We start from the raw sequence: 6000 nt of genomic DNA on the forward strand, positions 1-6000 counted from the left end.
TAATTGCCTGAAGGGATAGAAAAGGAAGGTCAGAACAATCACACTTGATTTTCTCAACCAAAGGAGAAAATTTCCCGAGTGGCAGACTGAGGCTATGCGGTCAACACCACTGACTGTCAAAGTGGGACCTATTTGGCTGAGCCTCACACACCTACAATTCATGCACAGATATTCACTGCCCAGGCTAAGGAGCCCCCACAGACAACTTGAAATTGAGAGTTGGTCCAGAAAAGCATTAACTCAAGTGGTACGAAGCTGCTGCTGCCACCACTGGTGAAGCCAAGAAATCAGCATAATGATTGTCCAGGTTTTTCATTAAGATCAAACATTTTCCATATGGTGATGAGAGATTTGGCTGACAGTGTGTGGTGGCACCACAGCTTCTGGAGATAAATGTAATAATCATAAACACTAATGGAAATTACATTATAAAATGGGAGAGAAAAAGGCCTTTTATCAAGTAATATGGGCAAATGTTTGTGTCAGTTATGGAAAGACAATGAGAAATGCCTTGTTTGATGAAATTCCAATTTTCCTCATCAAATGAAATTAAAAATAAAATTGTTAAGGGTCCGCTATCTGACAATGATACAAATGAAACAAAACAATATAGGACAATCTTTTAAATAACATTCCTTTTGGGGAACAGTAGGTTGGTAAATGAGATTGTGAATTGGAGAAATTATACTCTTTTGGTTTCTAACTAGTTTCCTCGATTTTGCAGCAACTAAATTCTCCCTATGACCCCTCCCACCCTTGATGGGACTGAATTGCATTCCCCCAAAATTTATATATTGAAGCCCTAACCCCTATGTGACTATATTTGGATATTGGGCCTTTAAGAAGATAATTAAGGTTAAAAGAGGCCATACGGGTGGGGCCCTAACCCAAAAGGACTGGTCTTCTTAGAAGAAGAAAAAGAAGAGACACAGAAGCTCTCTCTCCACGTGTGCAGAGGAAAGGTCATGTGAGAACACAATGAGAACACAGTGAGAACACAGTGTGAGAACATAGTGAGAACACAGTGAGAACACAAAGGAAAGGTCTACAAGACAAGAGGCGAGCCCTCACTAGAAACCAACCCTGCAGGCACCTCCATGTTGGACTTCTAGTTTCCAAAGCTGTGAGAAAGTGCATATCTGTTGTTTAAATCATCCAGCCTAAGGTATTGTATTACGGCAGCCTGATCAGACTAAAACAACCCCCAAATGCTATGTTAATATAATTATGCATAAGTGATACCAAAGGTAAAGTATTAAAGGAAAACCATTTGGAGAAACTCAAAATTATTCAAAACAATGACCAACACTTAATCTGGCTACTTCTTCGACTTCTTCTTCTCCCTCTCCCCTTCCTCCTCCCCATCCCCTCCTCTTCCTCTGCTCCCCCCTCCCCATCTTCCTTCTCCTCCTCCTTCTCGTTCTTCACAGTATTGTTGTTGTTGTTATTGTTACTGTCATTATTAGTATTATATAGTGTTACCACCTTTAACGTCTATCATGAACTCTGTAGTTGCCCCCAGTCCAAGTCTTTAGACACATAAAGTATGGGGACTAGTTTTTGTAAGCCATCTACTATATACTGTTCTAGGTTTTGAGAACATAATATATTGTTCTCAAATTCTGAATTGTCATGTTATGTCTATTTTAAATAAAAGATAAGAGAATAAGACAAGAGAATAAATTGTCTAAGGTTATATACCTAGTATTTGGAGGAGCTATAAACCTACATAATTATGTCTTTCCCTAGAACCCGTGGCCTGTTCACTACACCATTACACCTCAGGAGCACAATTTGCCCTGACTTTTTCCAAATTTGTGTGCTTTCCCTAAGCTTATGAGCTTATTATGTTAGCATTTAGTTGGAAGGTAGCATTAATGGACCCAAATGCCGCAGTCTGAATCCTGCAGGGCTCTATTAGCTGAATTATCCTATAGGACCTCGAACTCACCAGAAACCGATACAACTGTTTTTTACATTTTTAAACAAAATAAGTTGAAAGTCTAAATGTAAACCAGTTATATTTCTGAAAGAATATCTAATTTCTTAATTGTATGTCATTTTATTTGTGAAGACATAGGTATTCTTGTGTCAAAACTGTCTGAAGAAAAGTAGTCTATCAAGTGTTTTCTTAAATATAAAATGATAGGTCTAAAAAAATAGTCAACAAGATTTTATTTCAAAGGACAGAATCTTTTTGCTAATATTCATTTTTTGGATCTTTTTGATTCTACTTAGTTCAGATTTCTCAAAATTGATTTGATTTTTTTTCCTAAATATAGAAGTAGATATTTTTAAAATTTCTTCACTACAGAAGGGTGTAAAAAGGGAAACCGATAATCCTACCACCAAAAATTTTTTATTTTATATTGAGAGAGTCAAGCCAGGAAAAATGCAAAAAGCTAAAAAAAAAACCCCAATTATTTTTTCTCTTCTAAAAATATTAAGGACAATAAATAATAACTAAGTTAAAGAGAAAATGTTCTACAATACCTGGTTGTTGTAGTTTATTTGGGTTTTGTCTGGAGAAAAATTCTTGAGTTTTAGATGTAACTTACATAAAATACTTAAACATTTATATATTTATGTTGAAACAATGATCATATATTCAGAGCTGAAAACAATACCTGGAATATACAAGCTGTAGCTGCTTTTGAGGGGAGGGAGTTGATGTGAGACTAGATTCTGGTGATAATGAATGTCTTTATAATACAATGTAACAATTACTTTCCAGATATTCCTTTAGGTAATCTATTTCATTTACTTTTGGATCTTTTCCCTGCTGTCTTATTATTCCTGTTCCTTCTGAATGATTTTATGATTGTGCTGAGACAAGCGAGGACCTGAAAAACATCAGTTGCATTTCTTACTGGAAGCTAATTAAAGACATACGAAGTCCTTGCACTTCACTACAGCACATAAGCAATGCGTCAAGAGAAGCTGCAAGTTCTACGGACAATAGAGGAAAAGCTGGCCCTCACCAAATAAATATAAACCCAAGATATAAACTAAGATGATGATATTTAGAACGTTCAACTATTTTGATCTCAGGAGCTTATGTTCATTAAAAATGTTTATAGATTCATTCAAAAATGTTATCATCCTATTACAGCAGAAGCCACATTCCCACATGACTCCAGATAGGTCAGAGTGCCAGATCTAGAGCACAAAGCAGATTTTATACTGGATTCACACAGAGGTGCCTAAAGCCGTGTACAACAGAAGCGGATGGTTCCATTCGTGCTCTGTATTGACCCTTCCGAAAGCAGGTTGTCATGTCTATTGGGGCAATGACTTCCAAACATTGCTACAATACTGAGTCATATCAAGATAGCATTTAAACCAATCCTGGTCAATGATCAGGGTGTATGCCACCTTTTCCCTTAATCTCCCCTGTAAAAACTACTCCAGAAAGCAAGTATCAAACAGTGATCACTTAGAACTCTGCTTAAAAAAACGGCTGTCAGTGAATTTCATAAATTGTCCAAGTAATGATTCCTTGAGAATTGATAGTGAAAACTTTCTCAAATATTACTTCAAAACTAATAAGAATTATTTTTTCCCTTTCAGAATGACAATCTATTGACGTTGCTTGCGTTAAAAAAAATAAAGCTTAAATTTCTCATTATTGTAGCTATATTAATAAAGCTAACCCTCCAACTTTATAGCTTACTATAATACTTTAAAAAACCTTAATGGGGCTGGCCTGGTGGCACAGCAGTTAAGTTCACATGTTTGGCTTCAGCGGCCCAGGGTTCTCGGAGTCGCATCCCGGGTGGGGACATGGCACCACTTGGCAAGCCATGCTGTGGTAGGTTCCCCATATATAAAGTAGAGGAAGATGGATATGGATGTTAGCTCAGGGCCAGTCTTCCTCATCAAAAAGAGAAGGATTGGCAGCAGATGTTGGCTCAGGGCTAATCTTCCTCAAAAACAAAACAAAACAACAACAAAAACCTTAAAATGACTGCAAAAGAAAAACAGCAGGTAGGAAACTAAAATAGTAAGCAAACTAAAATTGATAAAACATTCAAGTAATAAACATTGACCTCAGGGTACATGCATAGATAGATATACATTGTTTTCTAGTCAATCAAATAAATATTCTCAAGCCCCTAGTGTTGTGTCAAAGAGCGTTACTTGTCTAAGTGATTTTTGGTTAATTCTGTCTTGGAGCAGCATCACCCAGTTCTCCTGGCGATTTGGGGGACAATTGCCAGAAGTTGGACAATATTGAGGGATGTGTCAAAGTTTGGTTTCGGCCTCTGCATTTGGCTAAAATCTAACATTTGAATTCATCTTTGGTCTGATCCTTTGAAAGTCCAGAGAGCCAAATGAGTGTGGTGACGTTATTTCCGGCCTCGTCAGCATGTGTGTGATCAACACGATCACACAGAAGACCGCCGCATCCAAGAAAGGAGCAAGGAACACAAAGACATACTTCAGACTGATTGTTAGTGTCTCATTACTCACTTTCAAAGATAGGTAACCTGGAGTGCAAATATTTTTATGATAAAGTTTTATCAGTTAATTTGAAGTATAAGTGTATATTTATCATTGCAGTAGTAAAATGGAGCAATAATTAATGATGATTCTGCAAGTTATGAATTATTTTTACATAAACCCTTTTAAAAACTTTCAAGTAGTAAAATAAATGGGGAAATAGATTGACCTTTATGAATGTTAAGGGAAATATATTACATAGATAAATTTTAGGAAAAACATTATGTTCTTTTGGAGCCACAAACTGCTTTAAATAATTTCAACACTAATAAATCAAAACAAAGACTAGGTCATATTATGCTTCTATATTTGTAAAATTGTTCGGAGACTAGTATATATAACTTTAAACAAAACGACCTCTAAGAACTGAATTTAATGTTTAATTATTTCATTCCTATTTCGGCCTTGAATGTTTCCATAAACAGTCCTATCTGCTGGTTCTTTAGTCTTAGAAAAAGTGATGTAACAGATGGATACCAACTTGGCTCCTTTGTTCATCACATGTGAGAGGTGGCAACAATATACAGGCAGGGGCCTGAGCAGAACGAGCCAAAAGACAGCTCCGGTCCACTGAGTCCCTCAGCGCTCAGTGCAGTGACGAGAGAAACAATCCCGCAGCTCGCAGCGCTAAGGCATTATTGTTCCTGTGCTATTAAGCCAGACAATAATTAAAACAATTGATTTGCAAGCTAAAATTTCAGACTTATTCTTTTATCCTAGATATTCATTCCAGAAGATGATAGTCTCCTTTAGCCAAATACTGACTTTTGACACAGCCATTTGACATTTTCTTAATGCATATGCATCACATATATATGCACACACACGACTATCTTTGGGAAAATTTTTAACGATGAAGGAAATGTTTACACTATAGAAAAGCTTGAAAGTTCATAAGAAACTAAAAAATACAACAAACACATTTCTGCATCCCTACAATAGTATATAATTTTCATTTTTTTATATGTGTAATTCACATGTACATATATACGCACAAACATACACATAAACACATCCACTATCCTTGGGTTATTTAGACAAAAATTTAAAAACGCTAAGGGGATACTTCTTTTAATCTTTTAGAATTAAAGGATTAGTCTCTGTATCTGTCTACAAAATTGTCTGGAAAACTTGCACATTTTTATATGAATATCTCTTCACTTTGCTGCCCCCAAAGGAACAGAAGGCAAAATTTTCAACGGACATGATAATGCAACACTTCCAACATGGATACATTTGTTATAGGCCGAAAAGCTGCATCATATAATGAGTGAGTCCGTGAAACCAAGTCAAAATGATTTTCTGTAAATTAACCAAACTGTTCTTGAAAAAGCTGGATAGATATTTGATCTTGTGGGTATTTCCTATTATTCCTTGTGATTAAGATGAAACATATCACATTTGCACAAGTAAAGAAACGTGTATTTATAGACAGGAAAAATTTGTTTATATTTGGACTTGAATAATACATTTTAAGTAACGTTTGCTGCCATAGAA

At 35.9% G+C, this 6000-nt stretch overlaps 1 long non-coding RNA gene across 1 annotated transcript; it reads left to right on the forward strand.

Moving 5' to 3' along the window:
• The first annotated feature begins 1065 nt into the window (after positions 1-1065).
• LOC111772679 (uncharacterized) lies at positions 1066-5773 on the forward strand. The gene is made up of 3 exons (XR_002806682.2): positions 1066-1165; positions 4322-4453; positions 5681-5773. It is a non-coding gene; the product is annotated as an uncharacterized lncRNA (long non-coding RNA).
• Positions 5774-6000: the final 227 nt, after the last annotated feature.

This window comes from Equus caballus, chromosome 3, assembly GCF_041296265.1.
Source record: "Equus caballus isolate H_3958 breed thoroughbred chromosome 3, TB-T2T, whole genome shotgun sequence".
NCBI lineage: Eukaryota > Metazoa > Chordata > Mammalia > Perissodactyla > Equidae > Equus > Equus caballus.